Consider the following 16,156-nt stretch of genomic DNA (forward strand, 5'->3'; position numbering starts at 1 on the left):
TTTTACTCGGAAATCATATTCATTCAAATATTTTGAATGTATTTCAAACAGTATCAGTTGTCTCGTGCATAGAGACTTAATTTGCAAAGCGTTCGTTGTTAAAGGTGATATGTTGTTTTGCTAGGAATAGTGATAATTGATGCCAGAGTGCTGTTTTGCTAGATAGACATATTACCGCGTCATTGAAGAGTTTTTCAAGAATAATTAGGAATTTACTATATTAATCGAATAAATTAGAATTTACCACATTAATTGAATAATTAGGAATTTACTTCAATAATTTGGAATCTAATATTTTAAAAATCTAAATTTTTTTTCCTTATTTTAATATACTAATTCGAACTACAAATGCATTTTACTCGTATTTAAAATACAATATATCTTTTGCTTTTTTTGTAAATTGTTTTAAGACACGAACAAATTCTGTCGGGACAAGTTTTTTTTCCTACCCAACTAGACACTTATCTAAATCATAGGTGTGTCTCAAAGTACCATACTAATGGTACAAATGTGCTAAATTTGGATCAAGAACTGTTGATCAAAAAATCAATTGTCGGAAATAGATTGCAAAAGGATAGCTAATCTACTAATAGTTCGAATGTGATGGGGTTTGATTCAATTTTCTATTGAGATAAAGAATAATTTTAACTGCCAAATAAAAACTTATTTAGCAGAAATAACTTGAATGTTTTTTTTAATTTTTTTTAAATCAGTTTGATTATTCAGGATAATTACGACATATTTGTTAATATACTTTTATTCTTAATTATTTGATTTTTATGTTATCAGTTTCGCTTGTAAAACTTTTATCAAAATTGTAGGGTTATACGAACGTATTTACAATTTGTAAATTTGCTAAAAACAAGTTTGTTATACATTATTGTTATACATTATTATATAATTTCCATAATCTGTTTAAGTAAAAACATAAGTAAATAATCAAAATTGTGAAAATGATATCCCTATATAGTTGTTTTGATGAGATTATTTTTTACGAACCATTGAATAATATCCTTCCGATAATTTTCAATAATTTACGTGTATTTACTAAATCTACTATGTGAAATCTACTGTAACAAAAATGTATTTAAGTATCTTGATAATAAAATGTTTAACACTTTAACAATCCTGAAGAATTTCTAGTTTATTTCCCATTAGATATAATTGTAATAATTAATTATAATATTAATTATAATATTAATTATAATTATAAGTATAATCAAGTTTTATTATTAAGTATAATGTTAAAATAAAAACAATCAGAGTGATATATAAGTAATAAAAAACTTTTTGCCCCCATATACGTCCATTGCATTCAGTAAGTAAAAGTGCCGTGTTACTTTTATGATGGCATTGGTTCATTAAGGATTAAAACATTGGCTTATTGCTCAAATTTTTACAGTTTTGTTATTGTATATTTTAACGAACAAAACATTAGAGAACCTGCATTTTATAACTTGATTTCAGTTTGAAAATATTTTTGTGCCTAATACTACTAATATACTCATAATTATACTATGAGAAACCCCTTTATGTAATAGTTTCCCTAGTAAGACCCCCTAGTAAGTTTATTGTACGTCTCAAATCTGAAAGAAAACAGAAAATAACATTTGTTTCATTCACATTTGCTACAATGATATCTCAAGCATAGATAAATTTTTATAAATGTTTTGCTTGAATTTAGTTTTACTAAAGATGATTTTAGATATCTCAGACATGACAAACACATGAATTAATGATTAAAACATTTTCTATGTCTAATGAATGAATACATTCTACATATATATGAATACATTAATATAGGGTTATAAATATAAGATAGCAAACCTTAAGCAGTATTACAAACTGTAGAAGTAATTATAGAACATGATTGTCCCACATGTTAAAAAAAGTAAAAAAAAATCTCTTTTGAATCATTTTTGCAGGTTTTTTTATCGTTGATTGGTCTAAAAATTTTTGTCTTTTGATGATAATGTTAGAAAACTTTTTACATGACATATTAAGGACTAAAAAAATTACTATTATTTTCAAAAGTGATATGCATCTAAATTGCTTGAATTTAACAGGAAAATATTTTTCAGAGTTTTTTATTTTTTACTCTTAGCGTAAGGCATGAAATATGATTTGGATGTAATCCAAATATTGTTCATGCATGATATACTATTTAAGAGCTTTAGATGTTACCTAATTATAATATTCATATATTTTCCATCATGTTTTGACAAGTTGAAAGTTTTATTTTCATGCATTTATTTTATTTAGCTTCCCTCTATAGCTATTACAGTAACAACCAGTACGAATAATTAATTTCCAGACGTTGTGATAGCTACCAGACTTAATTATTTTAAAATTACCCCACCCTTATTGATTTTTCTCAGGGGATGGAGAGATAAAATGTAGTATATTACTCTTTATGCACCTATTTTCTTTATCTGTCTTATAGTTAGAAGATTTACATCAAAAAAACCAAAGCGCTCTTATTGATTAAAACTTCTGGCTACCTATTACGGTATAAGTAATTATCCATATGTATCATTTTCTGTCAAGATAACAAAAATTAATGCTTTTAACCAGACTAGACATATTACTTAGAAGTCACAAGGGATTTGCACAAAAAATTGAAGGAAAAAAGGAAACATTTATAGATATTTTAGTTTATGTTCCTAATATAGTTTGACCATTTGGCATTTGTTTTTGAGAAACTACTTTGCCAAGATCTAAACACGGTTTTGAGTAACTGTTGAAAGGTTTAAAGAAGAAAGTCATTTTTGTTAGAATATTTCAGTGAAGAAAAAATATCGTCATAACAAAGTATATTTAAAGATATATTTTCAAAATATGAAAATTCCTTTATCCAGAAATTTCATAAAAATGCTTTAAAAACTTTATTCATATTTGCCTCATTATAATACCAGATACAAGCCTGTGTATGCGTGAGTAACAATAAATAAATAAATATAAATAAATAAATATAAATAAATAAATATAAATAAATAAATATAAATAAATAAATATAAATAAATAAATATAAATAAATAAATATAAATAAATAAATATAAATAAATAAATATAAATAAATAAATATAAATAAATAAATATAAATAAATAAATGTAAATAAATAAATATAAATAAATATAAATAAATAAATATAAATAAATAGATGTAACCAGAGTTGCGGTGGGATTCGAACCAGCTACATCTGCGTTTCCATTTTAGGCTGTTAGGGCAGCCCTGACTCATAATAGATAAGCTACTGATTTAATTAAACCTTATCCAGGAATTTGTCGATTTACAAAGGCACATTTTTTTGTAATTTTAAAGGTTGGTAGATGTTAACTTACAGTTTACATAGGAAAGAAAGAAATTAACCGACGAGAAACAAAGTTAACAAGTGAAATAGCGGTAATAAAACTGAAAAGTTTTGGGTCATCTCAAACTATACTACTACTGTTATAAATACCGATTTTTGCTTAAAATTACTGAATTATCCAACATTTAATTTCCATATTATTGCTAATTTTATCTAAAAGACATTATCAAAACACTTCGGTAAAAACTTACCTTGCTTCTTGGTGTTCCTAAAGAGCCAAAAGCACAGTGAATTTTAACATATTCTTGTAGTTTTGACAATACTTTTTTTCTCAGTATAGAAATAAGCTAAATTTTGATAATTTCCAATCCATTTTCACACAAATTGCTCATGTTACAGTGAAATTTGTTACGTTGACCACCTCTGTAAATCGATCCCCTACATAAGTTGATCTCATTGATCAATTATCAAACTGGCAAAGCAATTAAATCCCCCCTTTATTAGTTCACTACTTGTCAAAGTGGACCACTAAAATGTTGTTGTACAGTGCGCAAAAAAATAAACTCACCACCCTAAATAACTTTTGATCTAATGATTGGATCTTCACGCACTAGGACTCAATCTTAATGGTTCGAGAGAGAAGGTGACCTCAAACATACTAATTAGTGTAGACGATAATTTAAGTTAGGAAATCAGACACAAATACGCAATTTCTCGCAATCTCGGAAATATGGTCGAAATAGTTTGCTCAGGAGCGCAATCCAATCTTCTGATTTCTTAAAGTTAAGTTTATTAATGAATACGTTTTTCGTTATCGAAATATTAATTTTTACTTATGATACTTTGAGCATTAATTTACCTTTAATAAACAAAATTGTACTTATCAGAGATTGTTAAGATTTTTATACTTTTATTTTATCTCAATTTTATGTTATTCCTTAAAGATCAAATTTAAAATAAGAAATAAATCAAATTAAAATTATCACTTTGTAAATTGGTTATACTAAACTTACTTTTTGTTTATCAGCTTTCAGTTTTAACATTTCCTTTAAAAAATTCTTTAAGATGAAATACTATTGCTATATTATTTAGTTAGATAATAATTTCACTCGCTATAATGAAATAATTAACAGAAATATATATTAAGTAAAGTAAGCCGAAATACTATTGCTATATTATTTAGTTAGAAAATAATTTCACTCGCTATAATGAAATAATTAACAAAAATATATATTAAGTAAAGAGATTACATACGTGAAAGAAATGGTTAGAGAAATTCAAGAAAAGTTAATTTTGGAAATAATTTTGTTTTAAGTTTATGAAAAAAAAACTTATATTAGATTTCAAAGAATTTTTATTTGAAAACTATTTTTAAATAATGAATTACAAAATCATATTATTTCTCTCTAAAATACAGAATGTAATATTATATTTCCTAATGATATATTTTCCTAAAATTGAGTTGGATCAGGCAGTTTTATAGTACTTGTACTTAAAATAATAATTTCTGGATTACATCATTTTGAGAGGCGATGAATTCTTTGGAATTAAATGTTTAAATAAATAATTATATCAAAATTCACACTTTAACATTTTAATGTAAAGTATGCATTTAATATATATATATATATATATATATATATATATATATATATATATATATATATGGTGAGATACTCAGGAACTTATTTTTGGAAATTTTCGTTACAGACATAAATACTAAAAGACAAAACATCATTCATTTTAAAAGGGTGTATTTATTGACAGGTGTCATACGCATTACACGAAAAAAAAGAAATTTACTGTCACATTTAAAAATAATATGATAGAGAACTTTTTGAAGTTATGTTAAAATATTATTGAAGCTTATTGCTATAGAAGTATGCATATTTTTTTGTTTTATTCATTTTATACAAGACACAGACTTATTGATAAATTACATGCACTCGTTAAAATCTATTTTAGTCCTTCCAGCCAGCCAGTCTGCGTTGTTAAATCGATGATATAAGTAAAGTCATAAATCTTTGGCTTCGCTCCCTAACACTCTCTATTCGAATTATATAAATAATTGTGATGATTTAGTTTCTGTAGATAAGTGTTATACAATAACGATTATTCGTTTTAAATTTCCGAAAAACGGTTATACTATAATTCATGTTATACTATATCTTGTACAATCTTATTATTTTATCGTACACTATTTTATTAAAATTACTTATTACTTATTAAAATTACTTTACTTATTCCTTTAAAATTATTAGTAAAAGATTGAACGTTTCGACTAGTATACTTATTCAGTCAGACGAATTAGAGTAAATCTACAGAATTATCCTCATAAATCGAAATGTGCTTATGATTCCTAAGCAGTCAGACAGATATAAATATTGTAAAAATTCGGCTCAATACAACATATAAGTAGAAAAATTTACAAGTATAAGGTATTTAAAAAAAATTTTGTGTCAGTTAAAATTAGCTTGAATTTTATACAATTATAACTAAAATGGAAAAGGAAGCTGAATTGAATTATTGTACAGTAAAAGTTTGCACTCAAGTAAACAGAAAAAAAAATCGTTTCTATACTTTTTGTTCTTTGCGATGTTCTCTCAACTCAGCTTTATAACTTTATTTCGAAACAAGTTTTGAGAAGTTTTAAAAAAGATTCTCAGTATTTTCCCCCTCTATTTTTCAAAATCTGAGACGAATAACAATGTGCAGATAATTTGCAGTGCTAGTTTCCATGATGGAGGGTATCTGATACCAGGGTTATACTGTTAGAAACTTTGCAATGAATTGATATTATTTAAAATTTTTGCAACCTTATAAAGCACTTGAAATATTGTACAATTTCACGTCTTTTTAATCGTATTATGGGTGTCAAAAAAGTTTGGAATTGGTTAACTATCTTAAGAAATACGCACCAGATCAAAAATATAAAAACATGCATGCCAAATATTTTCAAACTATTTATTGAATAGCCCCAAACTCGATTTTGACCCACATATGGTTCTGTAATTAACAAAAATAAATTGGAGTACAAATTATTTTAGACGGAGATATGAATAGAAGCCCTATTACAATCAGAAAAAAAACGAGAGTGATATTTTTAAAAATGGCATTTTTTGATATTTTGGAGAAAAAAAATAACGTATCTGATAGCACCAAGTTAGACTCCTTACCAAACTCCATAGTTTCAGGGGCTACTGCAAAATATTCAACATGAATCTACATTTTTATTGCAAATTTGGATTCTCGTTCATAAATGCATTGATTTTATTTTTAAATTAAAAATTCAAAACAAATTTATTTAACAGTTTTACATTGGAATTAAAAATTGAATTGATAATTTGTTTTACTTTCAAAAAAATATATTTTTAGGGCTTTTCATTCTTTTTTTCAGTAGTTTTTCTGTTCCTTTGCCACTCTTCTGATTAGTTTTAAACTGATATCGCAATTTTTTCGTTGATTTATAAAAGGGACGAAAAATTTCAGGAACATTTTCAATACTGCGGTATAAATAATTTTGTCAATAACAGTGTAATTGTATAATGTATTCGTGGTTTTCTTTTTTTTCTTCACATAAACATCCTAATTACGAGTCACAAATTATACTTTTCTTTTCCATCGACGCAATTGCTAGTTGAAAAATCCATTAAGAAATGTAGCAAAACATCTTCCTCGAAATAATTAGTTTGACAAATATGCTACTATATAGAGTCGTGGCGACTCAGGGGATAGAGCTTTGCCTCCAAATGAGGTGAATCGGATTTGAATCCCAGGAATGGCTGGTCGATCTAAATTCCTCCCCAGGTTTGCACCTATTACAGTGCGGGCGTAAAATATCCACTGTAGTAGATGGATCATGGGTTAGAGTCCCCTTGCCGTCAGGCTAACTGTGTGTGGTTTTCGCGGTTTTCCTATCCATGCAAAGCAAATGCGGTTTAGTTCCATCAAAAAGTCTTTAACGAAGGCAGGTTTCTTCCAATACTTGATCTAAAAGTTTCCTTGTCTTCTGGATTGGGTTCAAAATTGCAAGGCTATGAAGTTGAACATTGGTAGTCGTGAACTGAAAATTGGGTCAGCTGTTCAACAACGGTTATAAAATGAATAAAAATAAAATACTGCTATGTATTCTGAAATATTAGTATTTGTTTAGTATTTTTTATAAGTTTAAACTGGGTTATAAGTATAAAACTGAATGCTTATAGAGTAAAATGAGGAGTTAACTTTAAAAAAAGAAAGAAATGAATTAAAGAAAGAAAACTGGGGCTTGAACGTTTCGTGATTTGAACCAGGGGTTGGTTCTCTGTTGAAATATCCCTTAAGGTTTCCTGTTGTAAAAGCTGGGTGCAGATCAACTTGCAGGTTTTTCTATCATGCCTTAGTGATTCAGAATTCATTCTAAATATTTGTGGTGATTTCAAAACCGGTAAAAGCTCTACGCTCGGTTAGATGATTCGAGAGCGTGATTCGAAGTCCTAGTCACTTACCTGCTCTATCTATTTCTCCTATCTAGACTGTAGCAGTGAATTACACTCATCATCTTTCTTGTCTCTTTTGGACATAACTAAGAGTAGCTCATTTGTGTAACACTAGTGTACCATTAACAATCACTTCAAATTTTCAGTCAGGATTAAAATAATTTCTGTGAACAAAATCATGCTGATCCAGACAAGTTTATAAATCGTTATTTTTCTATTACTATAAAAACAACACAGACAGAATATACATTAACAGAAATCTCCTTACCTATCAGTAAACAAGAATTTATTTAACTTTAATTGTACTAGGGGTGGATTAAATGATACAGTACTCTCGCCTGATCCAAATTATGGCTTTGACCGTTAAATTCATGAACTACCTTAGCTTGAAAAATCCACATTTCTGGCTGAACATATCTTTAATTAAATAAAAGTTACAGTGTCGTGCAAACGGAAATTTTTTTATCACCTCTCTCATCTTTTGGCTGTTTAAACACATAAGCTTAAAAAGACACATCTTTAGGATGCATGTATGTTTTTTTCCTTCAAGGTATAATAATGCCCAAAGTAAGCACATTTAAAGTGGATAAAAAATAAGAGCTCAAATAGTTAAACCCGAAAAAATAACTATTTTATCCTGAAAAAAAATCAAATTTAAAAAAAAGCATTGATATATTACTTAAAGGATTATTTTACCAAAATGGCACAGTTACACCTATTAATTTAGAATGATTTTTTCATTTCAGTGAAGAAAAAAAATGAGAAAAATGATCTATTTCGATAAATAAGTGTCTTTGTTTAATGCATCTGTAGATATACCTGGTAGAAAGCTCAGAGGAGGGGACTTACAATCATGCGTTTAAAAAGAAGTTCGACCATCATGATAATTGAAATTTTGAGTGGTTTAGCGTGAGTCACGTGGACGGAAGCTTCCGGGAAACGCCCGGTCTTTCACCCGAAATAAACATACAATGGTATAACCTGCTTCGAAGAACGAGTTGTCCTAAAAAACCTTATTTATTAATTTATAATGTACCCAAAGCGCAGACAAGAAAGATAAAAACTTTCATAAAAGGTATCAAAAAATGAAAAGTAACTAGTTAAAATACTAAGCACTCTCAAAATTTGTATATATGTATAATTATATATATTTGACAGACTAAAAAATATATGAGAAGTGTTTGGGAATTATATATATGAGGATTATATGTATGAGGACTATAAATAATGTTATAAGTTAATAAATTTTAATATTTTCTTATTACAAAATAATTGCAAGCTTTTTAAAAAAAATTTAAAGGAAAATTCAAACAGAACAAAACAGAAAAATAAAACTAAATTTAAAGCCGATTGTCGTTGCAATACTTTAAAAAAGTCTTATTACAAATAAGACAACTGAGATCAGACTGAAGATTCAACTGTGCAAGACTCACAGTCAAAATTTTCTCTGAAAAAATCAGGTGAATATATAAACAGTGAAGACAGAGCTTTTTTTGCAAATTTCGCCATTTGTTTTATTATTTGAATAATTCACATTCGAATATTATGCTGACGTGAGAAATCAGTGCAACTTAAATACAATTGAATGCAATTTCAAAATGACTTCGGGGTAATTTAAAAATAAATGCAATCAGGTTATTGAAAATTCTGCAAGCACAATGTAAAAAATCTGTTAAATTTACAGAAAGAAATGCCATCTGGTTAGCCAGAATAAAGCCATTTTTTTCACAGAAAAATACTGTAAATTAAAAATTCACTCCAGTTTTTTAAGCTGATAAGTAGTGTTATTTTAAGAAACAAACTCTGTTATTTTAACAAAAGATTATGCTATTTCAGGAGGAGAAAACACTATAAAACATTATGCCATCATTCTGGTCGACAGCAGAATTGGCATCGCTATCGCAGAAGTCGAATCACAATTTTTTTAAGAGTTGCTCACCATAAAATAATTTCTGAGAAGTAAGAGAAAATATAGAAAATAATAGTAAAATGATTTGAAAAAAGATAAAGTTATCTTATGGTAAGCAAAACTGCATATCAAAAGCCAGAATTTGAATTTACAGTTTTAATTAATGTATGATAAGGGTGGAAAATAGAGCAAAATTGTTTTTGTGAAAAATAGCTTTAAACCGTAAAATTTACGGAAAAAGTCAGCCAAACAAAATATGAATTTTTTACAATATGAGGGTAATGATTAAGGACAGAAAAATCTGTAGTTATCTTTAAATAGTTTTTTTCTGTAAAAAATATGTTTTTTTTCTGTAGAATTTACATTAAATTTTTGCAGAGCATTTCTAATTATAATTCATTACTAGCTATTTTAACAAAATTTGGCAAACACATTATAATTTGTTGTTTTTTATAAAAAAAAAAAGAATATCAATAAAGTAATTATAAATCTATTACAGAAGTATTAGCTATATTTCATAAGATAATCAATACAATAAATTTGATTGATTTTGCTTGATAAAGAGAGGCAAAGCTATTTCTTAAAAAAATACTTTGTTTTTTATTCTTTTCTTTATAAAATTCTACGCATTTTCGCTTAAAATAAATTCTCAATATTTATTAATTTTCTTAAATTAAAATTTTAAAATCACTATGTTTTTATAAATCGTTACGCATCTGTTAAGATTGGTAAACATTTCTCGTTTCATATAAGTTTCAGAAATAAATTTTGGTACGCATTATATAATCCTTTTAAAATTGTTATCATGCTCTTAGTTTAAATTGTTTCAGTAGCCTATTATTTCCTAATTAAATTCAAGGGCATGAAGTTTCTTTTGATTCCTTTTAGTTTGTAAGGAAAAGCAAAAATAAAAAGCTATAAATCTCGAAATTTCGTAGCTAAATGAGGTCATGAAATGGTAATCACGCTGGAAAAGCTCCAATAAACTACTTAACTAGTAATGATTTCAGGTAGTTAAGAAAACAGAAAAAAATAAAAGGGAAACTCTATTATTGTCTTTTGCATAAATTGATAGCCTTCATGAATTTTGCATTAGAGGAAATGAAAAGAAAATCCTGTTTTTTGGACATTTAAAGAAATATCAAAGGGTCAAAATGATATAAATTCGAGCGTTCAGAAAATTTTTAAAGGTTGTAATCTGTTTAGGAAACAATACAATTTCATACAAAATTTGTTATAACTGCTGTAAGCGGAAGCGTTTTAAAGCAGGAATTTCTTTGAAAAGAAGAAATTATATTAATATTTGTTGAAAAATGAACCACATAAATATTTTATTTTTAAATACATGAATATATATATTACATTTTGAAAGGTCTAAGAACGCGCGAATCACTTAGAAATAAGTTCATTTTCATCGAAAATAAATATTTTTAAAACCTTTTATATTCAATAACTTTTGAAGTTTATTTTCTTAGTATAAGTAATACAAACTATGTACTTATACAATTAGCACCTGTCGTTTTCTAGATGCTAATCTTTTAAAATATGCTAACGGTTTTGTTAACTGCAACAAAAAGAAATGCTGTTTTACAGAGATATAGTTTGCAGGATATTTTAGTGCCTTTTTTAAACGTAAAAAAATAAATAAATAAATATAAAAAACGTTTTTATAAACATTATATAACGGTTTTGACATTTTAAAAAGTTTTCAGAGCTGTTATAAAAGGATTTTAATCTTTTTGAAATTTATAATAGCTGTTACAAAATCAGATTTGATATTTAACGCTTTTCTAAGTATGCTATTTCAAAAAAGTATTGTTCCTTTCTATGAAGTTAACAGTTTTGCGATTGATCGCATTATTTTGCTAAACATTGTAAAAATTCATTCAAAGCAATATTGCGCTGCTAAGCTTTAATAGGAACAAAAATATATCTTATGTCGATTTTTAAATAGGTCTTATGCCCAATATGGCTTAGATATCTTATTTTTGATTTTTGTTTAACGATACATTACCTGATTAGCATAGGACAAAAAATTTTTTTAAAATTTAATTAAAATCTTATTAAGGATAGTTACAGGACTAGAAATATAATATTTAAAGGAAAAGTTATACCCATAATGTAAATTATTAAGTTTTTCATTTTTAGAACTTTACCTTCAATTAGTTTCAAGCGTATTCTCAACTAAGAATTTAATCAAAAATTCAACATCGAATAATAATTATTTAATAGAGCAGTATAGAATTTACATTTATTTAGAAATTAACAAGTAAAAATTAAATATACTTCAGAGGAAAGCTGTTCATATACACAATAATAAATATATTTTACTAAAATAGTTTTATGCCTTTTTAAATATTCCTTTCCTTCGAATTTTAGAAGAAAATAATTTGATTGTGTTTTTCGTTTTTTTTCTAATATATTTTAATTTTGGTTATTCAACATGTACTATCCAACTAAAATAAGACTTAGATCAGATGAAATTATACAGTTTTTTTTAATAGAAATTATTACTACTGCTTTCAGTACAATAATAAATAAATAGAATCTTCTTTCAATGTATGATTCTTATAATTATATATAATCTTTAATTCTCACATTAATAAGAAGTACAGTTGCGATAAAAATTATCATTTTCTTCTTTAAAATAAATTGATAAAGTGTGATAAAAAATAATACATGTGATAAATAATCATACACTGAGAAAACAAATATGGTCAAAACTACCAAAATGTGGTAAAATTTATGGTAAAATTGTGTTTCTAGCTTTATGGAAACACCAAAAATCTTGATAATTTTTAACAAAATGCTTTGACAATGATTTTGATAAAATTTACTATAAAATATGTTTTCAAAATATATGATAAAATTTGGTAAATATGGTACCATTTAGTAATTTTTTTATGATACCTTAGAGTGGGGCATAAACAACATTTATTCGGTTAAATTTTCTTATCAGTTTCGTATTTTCTGCTAAATGTGTGAAAATAATAACAATTATTTCGAAAATCACAATTTTCAATAAATCGTTAACATAAGAAAGGAAAAATTACCAAATGAATTGTTTAAATACCGTATATTTTGATTATATTAAATTTATTCGTGTTTTTTTTTAACCAGAAATGTCATTAATAGGTACGGTAATTTCACTATAATTTTTTTAAATGTAAATCGCTATGTTTCTATTTCTAAACATATAATAAACTCTTTATGCATTTTTGTGTAATACCATAAAAATAATAATTTTATTATTAATGCTTGAAATGAAATATGTCTTTGATCCCAAAACATTCTTTTAATGTATTTTCTCATCAGCAAATTTTATTGTTTAATTTTTTTTTCAAAATTTTGGTGTCATCTTGTATCAAATGTCTTAGATCAAAACATAAATGAGTTTTAACAGTAGTCATTAATTATCAGAATAAAATCCTTCAAATCAAAATTAAATTCATGAATTTTTTTCGAAATGTCCATCTGTGAAATGATAAATAAGGGTTGAGTTTGAAAAGAAAAGTTTTTTAACGAATGATCGAAAAGTTAATTAGTTGAAACAAGCTAGTCATTGTTTTTATGAATGACACTACGATGCTTTCCAGAAAGTAACTTTTATCAATTTTTTTTAAATCTTCTCTTATTTAAGCAACAAATATAGCTTACTAAATAATAAAAGAAATAAAGTTTTAAGGAGTTTTAATACAGTTCTTAAACAGTTAACGCTCTGTTTTCCTGCTTCAATTGCATATAATGCATGTCGTTTATCATTATAATGCATTAATTAAATTATTTAAAATACAAACAGAAAAGAAAGAATTTGTAAAATAAAACATATAGTTCGTTTAGAGATAATACCTTTATTTGGCCTTCTGAACTACTGAAAAACGAGGTTATATAAAGAAAAATATATTTCACGCAAGATTTTTTTTTATCGTAATCAGTTTTGTTAGAATTTTGGTTTTAGTTCCTTTTTTCATTTCCTAACGTAGTACGATCTTGATTCGGTGATCTCTTACAACGCGTGACTAGCTGAATGTTTTATCTCGTCGAGAGACCATGTTCGATCAGATTTAATTTTGCTCTTCTCGTATTTCTACATTTTTATTGGTATTTTTACTGAAAAAGATTATGACATTTCAGCATAAGGTAATCAAAAAGAATATTCATAAGAAAAAGAAAGACGATCAAACGAAGAGATGGTTATTTAATTTTTCGAAGTACTCTAATTTTATGCAGTTGCTTTGACTTTTGAATTTACCTTATTTTATAGAAACATACCCCTAATAACAATTAAATCATATTTTAAAAATAAATCCCTAATGACAAACCAATATTCCTCATAAAAAAGATATCCAATAACGAAGCAATCTTCTTTTTACAAATAAAACCCTCATAACAAATCAATTCCTGTCATAAAAATAAATCATTGATTATATCTATTTTCTCCAAACAATGGCCCTAAGAGTTCATTAAATCCAAGAAATCAAGTTATTCCAGCCTCAGTTAATGAAGTTTCTGAATTGAAAAAGTATTGTTTTTATGTGGTAACTAAATTCTGTCTTATTTTAAGCATTTCATTTTGTTCTTATTTATTTCTAATTTTCAAAATAACCAAATTTTTACTAAATAAACTCCCATGCAGTGGAACGCGCCACATTTAGTGAAAAATGCTAAACGGAAAAGTAAATTTAACAGAATAAATTGTTTTTAAGTCATACTCTAAGGTAAAATTACCAAATTTTACTACATTTACCAAAATTTATAAAATATTATAAAACCATATTTTATCGCTAATTTTAAATTCTGTGAAAATTAGCAAGATTTTTATTGTTTCCTTAAGGCCAGAAACACAGTAAATTTTGCACTATTCCAGTAGTTTTGACCATACGTTTTTGAAAATATGGGCAAACATTATTTCTTATCAAATAAATTAGTACTCATTACAATGTAATTAATTCAGAAATTAAACACAAGTGTCAAATTTCAGCACGTATGCGTCTTTCTATTATAGACATTTATTTATTTATTATGGCGCATTACGCTTTTCTCATAGCTGCAAAGTTTAAAATTATTTTTATTCGAGTGAACATTTCAAAATAATATCACAAAACTATTTATTCAAATATGGCCATAAAATAGGTAATCTTTATGAGATAAATTACATAAATGTAAATTGAAAATACAAATTTAAAATATCTTTAAGATATCATTTGAATCACGCAAACTTAAATTAGTTTTTAGAATTATTAGAATGGTGTAACATGTATTTAAATAATAGTATTATTTATACATGAAAAGGAACATTTTAGTTGCTTAAACCTTTTGAAATCATGCTTGAATTATTTTTAATTTTTCAAAATTTAAAACTCCTAGTTATTGAAGCTTTTCTCGGAGATGTCTAAGAAATTCGGTACACAACATATTTGAAAAATCCTACCAGTACGAAAATTCACTTAAAAAGTCAAAAATCATTCATTTACACCCAACGTGCATAATTAACAAAACGCAGAAGTAAAGTGAACTGATATTATTAGTACTGGGTAGTTACTTAATAGTTATAAATTTTGATAACTCTCATTTCAAAATAAACAAAATTTTATAGTGCGTAATAATTCAAATATTCAACTATTATCTTTTGTGTAAACATAAAATGTTTTACATATTATTTTGTAACAGTATGTTTGTTATTTTCTTAAAAAATAGTAATGTAGTTTGAAACATCATATTATTGTTCCAAATTAATCAAGACTGTTGATTTCTGTTTGCTTTTTAATTAATCAAAAATAAAGAAACTTGTTTTAAAGATCGTGTGGAATTATTTACATGTTCAGACAGAGTAAAATGATCGTTTTTATTTCCAACTAAGTTCTTAAGTAAAACTAAAATATTTCTTTATCCACAGTTGAAATGTATGTAATGTAATAATAAAAAACATCTCTTGTAGTTATATAATGTAGAAATTGCCACTTTTAGAAAATTTCATTAATTTTTATTGTTTATGTATGAAAATTTATGTTTTGAAACTTCACGTTCCAAAGTTAGATTTTCATACTTCAGAGAATGAAAATGTTGAACAAGTTTTTAACTTATATAAATAATTTTAATAAAACTTTCTTGACACAATAGGTTAAAATAATCAATAAATGTTTTTAGATAATATTCTTATAAAAATTTTGCGTTACGTTCCTTTTCAAGAATTGTAATTCTCATATTTTTTACACTTTCATTCAATAATTTGAATATTATACAAATAAACATGAAAAAAATGTAACTTCAATTTCCGAATAGTTGAGAAAGATAAAAAATAATATTTTTAATTCTTAAACTCACCAATTGTATAGTAACAGACAAACTATTATTTCTATAAATCAATTGCATTTTATCTCAATGCTTTAAGTAAGTCATTTTTCCGATATCGTTAGAGAAAACTTCCTTTAACCACTAAACGTTTCGGACAACTGAAG

The 16,156-nt window shown here is 25.9% G+C and overlaps 1 protein-coding gene across 1 annotated transcript in view; it reads right to left on the minus strand.

The window, feature by feature from the left end:
- The window catches only part of LOC107456716 (uncharacterized), an 82,828-nt gene extending 66,672 nt beyond the window's left edge, over positions 1-16,156 (minus strand). Inside the window, exon 1 of the mRNA XM_016074660.4 lies at positions 16,023-16,156. The gene's annotated coding sequence lies outside the window, so the exon portion shown is untranslated. The remainder of the gene's footprint in view (positions 1-16,022) is intronic.

The sequence above is a fragment of the Parasteatoda tepidariorum genome, chromosome 11 (assembly GCF_982258835.1).
Source record: "Parasteatoda tepidariorum strain Cologne lab strain chromosome 11, Ptep-v5.0, whole genome shotgun sequence".
NCBI lineage: Eukaryota > Metazoa > Arthropoda > Arachnida > Araneae > Theridiidae > Parasteatoda > Parasteatoda tepidariorum.